Source organism: Bactrocera latifrons, unplaced genomic scaffold (genome assembly GCF_001853355.1).
Source record: "Bactrocera latifrons isolate USDA-ARS-PBARC rearing strain unplaced genomic scaffold, ASM185335v1 scaffold_48, whole genome shotgun sequence".
Classification (NCBI taxonomy): domain Eukaryota; kingdom Metazoa; phylum Arthropoda; class Insecta; order Diptera; family Tephritidae; genus Bactrocera; species Bactrocera latifrons.
Genome location: NW_017537134.1, coordinates 687187 through 697440, shown reverse-complemented (window position 1 = coordinate 697440; position 10254 = coordinate 687187).

Sequence of the window (10254 nt, the reverse complement as noted above, 5' to 3'; positions counted from 1 at the left end):
GCAAGGAGTGCAAAATAAGACCAGACAATCGAATTATTGTCAAATAATATCTCTTCTTCAAATACTGAACCTTAAACCAAATGCATTAGCTCTTGTTAATAAGTGTATACTCAAAAATTTAGCTTTTTCAAAGCTGATACTTAAATCAAGTTTATGTAATTTTCAAAACCTTGGAAGAAGCAGCGAGCCCTCACTTTAACAATGCTTTGCCTTAAGACAGAATTTGACTATAACAGAAAAATTATGGCATTTTTGATCCCTTTGTTATAGTGGACGCCAATCCGATTTATAAGGTCAAGACTTTACATATTTTGTTAACTAATATACTTATCGAGGATTGTAATCCATACATCTTGGATTTCGCTCATATAATTTGAGAGCCGATCTGCATATTTTTCATGAAACATTACACAATCACATTTTTTTTGATACTTTTGCATCTACAAGTAGAACCAAATGAAGTCACACCAAGTATTGGTTCTTACTTTAACTTTGACATAGAAAAATGTAGTTTTTGTAAAGATCGGCTTCCAAATTAAATCTGTTAGAAAGTACACACGCCAGATCAAGTTGCTTTTCTTAAATTTAAATAAGCATTTTCGTCTAATATTAGCTAAAAGAATTCCCTCTTATTATATACTAGACAAATTTTCCATATTATAATTGGCTTACGTTTGCGAAGAATATGAAAAAATTAGCCCTTTCTAATTTACCTCTGTGAAAATGCAAATTCACGCTAAAGTAAGCAAACCACTACCTACCTTAAACAACACTAAAAGTATAAGAAAAATTTTGTGCGGCATTATATCCCCCAAAATAAAATAGGAGACTTTTAGCTTGAGGCATGTAACACGTGGCACTTCATAGTGTGACGTCCCCTCCATTTGAATTTGAATAGTGTTATGCTAAAAGGGGGAATAAACAAGTAAAGTGGCAAATATAGAGGGAAAAACACGAACGTACAATGGAAGACTTAGCTATATACAGATCTCGCTTAACAAATTCACCAAGAAAATTTTAGCAGAGAGTTCAACTGTACTCCACTTTGGTTACGGGAAACTTTCTGCAGTCAACGGTTGAATCACCTATCTGTTATCAACTTATGACCGTTTTGTTTCACAATTGGTATATTGTGGAAAACGTGAGGGATAATCAAGGAAATCATAAGAGTCTTTAATTTTAATGGAATAATCATAGAGTTAGTCGCTCGGAGTATGACGGCAAATTAATATTGCACTAACTATATAGTTTTTTTCAGTTCAGTGATTTGGTTAAACGGCTTCAGTGAAGTACTGCCTTTGATTTTCAGAATAATAACAGTTGAAACTGTTCGAAGGAATATTGAAGTGGGAAGCAAAAATGTTGCCATTTTGTTCTTATAAGTAACAAAATATAACCGTTGTTGACTCAGTACTGTAGTTACGAAAGAAAAAGTAAGGAAGATGATAAGTTTGAGTTCAGCCAAATATTCGAGACTCTCACAGCTTTTAAGAATTTAAAGTGTTTGAAATGTTTCAAAGTGTCGGCATCCTCCAGAGGCAGACATTTTTGGCTTAAGAACAAATAATGGTAAATTAAATATTGTTTGTCAAAAAAGTCTTGCGGTATTTTTATTGAATTTTCAATTGTTCATAAATTTTTTTTTGCTCAGCTCTTGACCGATGCCACGGCTGCTACTGTGCCGACCAATTCAGCGATTTCGACGACAGGTCTTCCGGAGCGTGGCGCATCTTCGACCACCTCTGCACCAAAACGAAAACGTTGAAGCCATCGTTGTGCGGTGGAAACGGAAACTGTATCGAGTGCATAAACTGCACAAATTTTATTGGCGAATAAAACTAGAAGTAGAATTTAGATAAGAACTTTGATATACCTTTTGCTTTCTTCGCTACGTTATGAATTCACGAATTATCACGCAAAGCAAGAAAAGTTGTATGTGGATCGGCCGCTACACTCACCATCAATGCCTTTTCTCTTTCCTTTACGATAATATTCCTGCACTTGAGCTGCATCTTGTGGTTGCTCGATTTTGGCGCTCTGCATGATGGTTATTAAATTGCAATTTAATTAAAAACTTCGCTTAATGCGCTCAAGATTGTAGAGTGTTCAAGTGTTTTTAAGAACGACACGCTCTTCTATACAGCTCCTTGCATTGCTCATGAAGTGCTCTCGAAAGCGTGAATGATGTGAAAATTCTACTTTTGCGGTTAATTCTTCAACATTTATCTGCAAATCCCTGCGCTCGGCGCTATTATACTATTTATACTTCTTATACAAAGAAGTTCCACATTTTTTTGCTCGCTCATAAATGATGCATTTTCTGCAAAGCATCAAGGGCAGTGGAACAGGATATGACGTGCTTAATTCAAAGCAGATGCGCAGCCATAAGTACGCAAAGACGTTGCATGTGTCCGGAAAGCACATACAGAAAATATATACATACATACACACATACATACTAATAGTTATTATTCTCCTATTGGATATAATTAGCTACTAGTGAACACTTAAGAACGGAAATAGCGGCAAAGATGAATGAAGGCAGAGCAGAGCTAATGAGCGCGGTCGCTTGGCAGCCCAGTTGACATCGGCAAAAAATACAGTCAACTAAAAGTGGAATTAAATGAACTAAATTAAAGCATAAACAAGAAAAACTGAACATAAGAGCCAACAGAAAAGCGCGATTTCGCACGTTCATTTATATGGCATATATAACAAAAGGATGCGCCGATAAAAAGCTTTTATAAACAGACTTAAGAGCGTATGTACCACTTCTATTTGAGGGATTATATTTGAGTAACAGAACGTAAATGTATTAACAATTACGTCAGCTCATTTGAACAATTTTGTGCGGTGCATCAATAATTTTAGCTGGAAGCTTGAGTGATGGCAAACATACCTCGTATTTCGATAGGTTCTATCGCAGTTGTTCCATTTTCGGTCGTTATCGGAGACAACTGAAGCCTGAAATCAGCAGCTTATGTCTGCAAATAGACTTGAGGCAAAGGCTGCATTCCAAAACATTCTCACAAACCCTTTAGAAATAAGCACTATTTGTGAAAGGCACCGGAAAGAGTTAACAGTCGAAATTGTAAGCCACTCTCAAAAATCCATCCTCGATGCAAGAAGCAGCGGAAACGGTTAAAACTCAGACTCATTCTCAGTATTTGTTTTATGTAGCAGAAATTGCTGCGTAAATATCAAGTAAAAGCACAAACACCGTTAACATAAGTTCCTTTTTTGGAGGAAAAAAATGGACGTAATAAAACGATGAATTGCCCGAAGGAATTCTCAGCAATTTTCGGCGAAAAATTTTTGTAAAATAAATATAAATTGAAAAATTAAATAAAACTGAAATTCTGTCAGAGTTGAAAAATGCATGGCCCTGGGTCGACGCTATGTTACTGATTCGCCGCTAATTTTCCATTCCACTACAGACGGGCAAATTGATTTCTCCGCTTTATTGGCAAGGGGAAAGTTGCAAAAAAACTGCAGGCCGCAGAACTGTTGAACCTGAGTCCATTTATCAAATATGCTCCTATGTAGAAGAAGTAAAACAAAAATAGCTATGCACAAAGGAGACGTGAGTAAATCCGTGCAATGTCAGAAGTACAAAAAACGCTTAGTTGCACGTTGAATTGAGTTCAGCGGTGAAGAGTACAGTTTAACTTAGTTTTAGCTTATTTGCTTTCTCATACAATTGCATGCAAGTTTTGTGGGTTGAGTGGCCTCAAGTTCAGTTTGAAACAGAGAAATTTTAATATACCTATTGCAAAGCCGGCAACAAAAACTGTGTAGACTCTGCGCTTAATATTTGCTTTTGTTTTTTTTTTCTGGCGAGCCGCTAAGTCCCACTTGTTCAGCTTCTAGGATAACGCAGCAAACTCAAGACGTGCGAAGCGCCGCAAAAGTTTTGCTACTCCCAAGCAAACATTTTTTTATTCGGCTTTAAGGCAAAGCAATTTTCTTGAAAACAAAAAACAAAAAAAAAAAAGAACTTAAACCAAAGTTGTTGATAGTGGGAGCTTACCTGCTGCTTGGCAGTCTTTTGGTTTACCGCCTTTTTTCTAGTAGTGCCTAGAGGATTAACTGTGCAAGCGTGCGAGCAGCGTTGAAGTGTATGGCGGCAGTAAATGCAGAGACATTCTGACAGAGTAAACGAAAATGATAAATGAAAAAATCAGTATAATCGCAAAGAAGCGGATAAAGAGTGTGCAAAAAATAATAGGGCGGGACTCACATTTTTCTAGTGGAAAACAGTGTTTAACTTTATTCAAATATATTTCATTTACTTACGCTTTGTTTTTGTTTTCCAGCCGCTCGTAATTTTATGCGCGCCTCGCTTAGTAATCCGCTGCTTGGTTTGATGCAAAATAGCTGCAGGCGCACTTGCCCCCCACAACCACAACCGCACAGGTCGCTTCGGCAGTTGAGTGTATTGCGAAAGAGTTGAGTGAATGTGCTGAACAAATTTTGTGAAAAATTAAAAATAAATAGTATACGCAAAAACTAAACAATAACGAGTGAAGCAACAAATATTTGAGAAACCGCTAAGGAAATGCTCGGAATACAAACGCATGCTAGTAGCATAGTTATTGAAGCAAACAACTTACAGCGTCAGTTAAGCGGCCAAGGATGCCGGAGTGTAGCGAAAACACAGCTGCAGCGCGTGAGAGCGCATAACAGCATGAGCAAAACAAAACGCTGATAGCAATTGTGGTTGTAGCAATGGCGAATTAACAATTGCAAACTACCGACGGCTGCTAAATGGGCAGAAACGCGTCAAAAGAAGACGGAAAAGAAGGAAACACGGAAACCTGACGCACGATCTCCTAGTATGCGTTGTTGTTGCTGCAAGGTGGCAACAATATTTTGTGAGTAATTGCTACGATATATGCAGCCAAATGGCGATAGATACTTTGAAACGTGAATTCTGATGATGATACTTTTGTATATAGGCAGCGTGTGCTTAACGGAAAAATAACATCGAAACTAAAATGTTCCCACCTCATTAAGTAGCTTAGGAGCAGTCATACTATAATATAGAAGGCTAATTTCTTGAAGCGATTCGATCACAAAAAGTTTGTGCCAATAAAAAAAATTGCTTCTTTTCTTGCTATATCATAACGCTGGAACCATGCAGTACTTAGCTGATAGATGTTTGCGGTGGGAGACCGAAAAAACCAAAATCCTTTGCCTATGGCGCTTTCCATTCACGGTAACGCCTGCTCTGTCGTCAGTTTAAAGAAATATACAAGTATAGTGTGCTATAATAATACCTCCGTCGAAGCAATAATGTCCCAAACAATAGCTTTCTCTTCCCAAAGGGAAGTCTAAAGAATACTGAAACCCTCTTCCGTTTTGCTCGCATTCCCTAAATTCAAACTTTATTTACAAGACTATTGTGCGAGAAATTAACCGCTTCACTGATTTGAGCGAATGCCAAAAATTCTGAATTCCTATGAAAATGTCAAACGCTTATGTTTAGTCTGACAGCTTGGTTCACAGCTATCGCTCCTCTAGATGTCAACTGTGATGTGTTTGGTTTGGCAGCTGATTCGATATCCAGCCATCTAGGAAATTGCATATCTCTAATGCTATGTTAGGGCTGAAATTGAAAACGTTTTGATTACACGTTTGTTTGTTGTAAAATCTAAGTCATTCGGACGGACAATGTGTGTTTCATTCTCTGGCTCTTGCAAGATTGCACGATGACACAAAAAATGCAAAAATCCTATACCGAAATATGCAAGGCCCAGAGAGCACCCATTGCAGAATCTAGTGATATATGACGGCACGGAAATAAGCATGGGTTTTGATCTGACATATTTTACAGCCATTGCAATTAATTTTCTGTGTTTTTTGTTGTGCCGTTGCATCAAAGGGAAAATTCTGCAATTTCTGCACGGTGCAGGGTTTTGCAAGTGCAAGAGAATCCCCTTAATATGAGAATATCAAGCGACAGCTGTATTTGTATGTGGAATGTAAACAAATATCAAGTGAGAATTTGTCTTCCGAAAACCTTGATTAAACTAGAGCAGGCACTGATTATAATAAGTGGAATATAAGCTTTCAAGTAGTTTTCAGCGAAAACTGTGTTTTCGTTTGACAGATTTTACATGGACGAAAACACAAGTTTTCGTGCGAAACCCAGTTTTTCCCACGAAAACATGTTGTCGTTGTCGGTCCGAACATAGTAGTAAGTAAGCAAACGTTCATTTCGCATGATTTCAGAAAGAGAAACACAGGCTTTGACTTATTTATTTACTATTTAAAAAAAATTCTGTAAAATATTGCATTTATCGACGAATGTACGTACCACTTATATTCTCGCTTTCATCTAAATCTGCCCTCCATTGTGAAGCTACACCATCTTAAACAAAAATTGTGAATAAATTGTATTTAAAATTTAAAAGTCTTATCTGCATGGATAAGAAAATACCTCTCTTCACTGACTGAAATACTTGTGCTACATTCTTCCGGAGACTAGGAGGAGACTAGCGAATGTCATGGGGGAGAGAGAATCGCTATATACTTAGTAGCTGCAATTAACAGCTAATTAGCATCGTATTGCCTGTTGAAGGCGAAAGCATTTAATTGCATTAGATTAGCGTAATTGCATGCAGCAACACGCTTAAAGCACTAAAAACCGTAAGTACTACAAGTGCACACACATATAAGCGCACTTTTTTGATATATTGTGCGGGTAATAAAGAATACAGCAGACTCCTCAGATAACAACGCCAAAGTTGGAACCAGCAACAAAATGGAGCAATTTAAGTGAGAAGTAAAACTTGTGTAGAAAAAAGCAAAATGGCAAAGGGAACTTATAAGTTTGCCAAGAGACAAAGGTACGAATACCAACGGCATAAGTAATGTGTAAAATATGACAAAAAGCATTACAAAAACGATCAATTTTGTTATTCAGTTTAGCACCATGCTGCAGCAGCAACAATGTCCTGCAAGCGACTTATATAATAAATGTGTGGAGAGAATGTATACAAAAAGAGGCCACCAATAAACGTGGTGGTGCTGTGCTAGGACGCGTCGGTCAAGGAAGGAAATACGGTCTCTATAAGTGTCTTCCTTGGCTTGAGTATATTTTCGCACTCTCCACTTTCGGATTTCACTTCCTTTACTGTCTTTGCTGTTTGCCTTTACTTATTTACATTATTTTTTACAGCATTTTTTGTGCTTCTTTCAGCGAGTCCCTGCAACTCTTTGTAATTTTTTCACCCGCTTCAAATTATGCAAATAAGAAAATAATAACAGTGGCTGACTTGTCTGTCTTTTGCTTGCATGCAACAAATTGATTTATAAAAAGCAGTTTTCTTTTATATAATTCGCTTGGTAAATTTCCCCAATTACCTCTCCACGCTGCTCGGAAAGCTGTTTGCCAAACGCAAAGTGAAGAGAAAGTAATTTGCTTTTATGCACTAACTGATTTCGCTAGTGTTTATTGACTTTGCTGGTGCTCGAGGTACGTTCAGTTAGTAAAATTTCATTATATTATGGCTGAGCTATACTTTCCAGTAGAGCATAAAGAGGAGTTGTATGCTGAGGCACTGTAACTATAGCTTGGTGTAGTTCGGGTTTCTGAATGTGGCTCATATGTATTTTTGCAGAGAATTAACACTTTCGTCATGTTGCGGATTGCAAATTAGAACTCGCTGTGACGGTTGATTTGGAATTATTATGTTTAGAAATTAATATTTTGTATGGAAAATAATAATCTGTCAGTTTAAAATTAGTTTTTTGAGATATAGGAAACTCAAATTTATTGATTAAAGCTTTGATATGTAAGTATATCAACAAAAATATTTAAACTGATCAGTGATTCAATCCACGGATTTTTCGCTTAATAATTAAAATGAATCTAACTTCTATTATTCTTTATACACTTCAAGGCATCCTCTGTCTAGAAATACATTAGTGATTCGTGTGCGAGTATTCCATCTCAAATTAGTGCTTATAGTTGCCATAAAACTTTTTCGAAATTCGGTACTAAATATGGTTTATGAAGCGCCAAAACTGGTTTGCATAAAGATATTCAGAATAGCTTTTTAAAAGCACGATGCTAAAAAAGTAGTTAATGAGCATATTGCAGTTTAATATATCGAAATAAATACCGTTATTAATCAATATTTCATGTTTTTTCAAATGGTCAATGAGTCGAATCATTTCGACGAGAAGGTTTTACGTGCTTTTCAAGTCTCTAGTTATGACCAATTACCATTTTTTTTTTATTTCCAAGTGCTTTCGCTTTAAGCTGACAAAATGTTGACATTTTATTATTCTCTTCTCACCAAAGGCAATTTGACGCGCTGTGAGTTGAACTCCAAAGGTAATATGATTATCCCGCTTCATTGCTACTTGTGAATTACTAAAGTAAATATTTCTTTTAGGTATTTACTTATTTCCGCTCTGGTAATCCCTCAACACAACACAATGCAAGCAGTACGTTGGACAATATTTGCTATACACTCGTAGACGTATTTTATATTGACAATTTCCAATTGTTCTGCTCCCATGAATTTCTGTAAATGAGATATTTTACATTTCTTGCTTGTGCGACTTTAATATTTGCCTCATCATTGTGACAAAAAAAAGTGTATACAAAAGCTAAAAAGTGATAAGTACCCATAGTATTTTGCTTTGAATATTCTGCTCTAAGAATGCCATAAAAATAGCGAGACTAAGTTAGTGCCCTACAAATAATTAGATCATAGGAGATATGAGAATAAGATAGTAAGTGGGTATATGTATGTATATTTTCTTTACAAAAGTATCGGTGAATTGTTGCTGAGGTCAAGACAACCAAACAGCAATGCAAATACTAAGGAGAATGTTTGACACGACTTTGTGTATGCGTTTGTGACTGACATGTATGCTACTCGTTACACTACATTATTATAATTTAAAATATTTACTTACAAATTATTGTGACTTCTGCTTTTCGAAATATTAAATGTGGTTATGGAATCAACAAATACCAATATGTTCAATCCCTTCGCCTTTAGAGTATGTGTGATTTGACTTCATCAGGTCTAAAGCAACATTGATAAGAACAATTGCAGAAGAACAAAGGCAGAGAACAAGAGATTCGTCAATTGACTGAATTGGAATTGATGTCTGCCATGCCACAGCACTTCAACGAAAATGAAAACCAAATTAAAAGTTAGTCCTCGAGCCAATGCACTACAATCATCGCTATTAAGGTCTAGTTTACTAGTTAGAACTACCTGAAACCTTTTCGGGCTTTATATTTCAATAACTTTTTTGCTACTGGAACGCAGTCAAATGGGTAAGTGGAAAGCTGTTTCATAGTATGGTCCCGAATGATGAAATCCTAAGCCAATAACGGCGAGATATATTTCATACTATTTTGAAGGTCCATTCAATTCCAACACTTTTTAACAATTATAAAACAACACCTTCTATTTGCCAACAAAACTGTACTGCTGACAATTTGAATATTTATAACATAATGAATCACCAAATTATGGTACATGCCAAGCGATTGAGTGAGATTCGTTTTCCACAACTTAGCTGAAAGTAGAGCTTGCGAAGGATATCGCTACTGAGTGAAATTTTCAACAGCAATGTATTAGTTCACCATAAATATTTCGACCTCTCTTTATGAACAAGGAAGCCAAAGAAAAGCGTAGAAAAGCAGCCTTACAATTCCCGCTGCTAAAGAGAACCTTCAAATTATAATAATTACTAATATTCACCACGAAAAGTGGACATGTGGTTTTGTTTACGTGGATTTCTATTGAAATTAATTTCATACAAATAAGTACATGTGTGTACAAGTGTCCGTTCCACATGATTTAAGGGTAGACATTTTTTAAAGTGATTTGATGCTCGCTGCGCTATATTTCAAATTTCCGTGATATTTACAAATATACCTGGGAGATTTTGCACATGCGTATGCACATGTATTTACATGAATTTAAATTGGCATTGAATATTTAATTATGTAGGTTCGTATAGTACTCCACAATTTACGGTCTTTGTTGCCACTTTTACGGTTTTCATTATTGCACAGATATTACCGTTATTTTCGAAACACAAAATGAACGACTACATGTGACTCTGTTTGAGGCTAATATAGCGGTTTATTTAACGCAGGCAAAAACAGCGACTTTTGAAATTTAAAGTGCTTTTTATTGCAATTTGTATGATTTTTTTTCAACTTTTTGTCTTAAATTTGCTTTTATACTTTTTGAGCTCATATAAAGTAAATTTTAA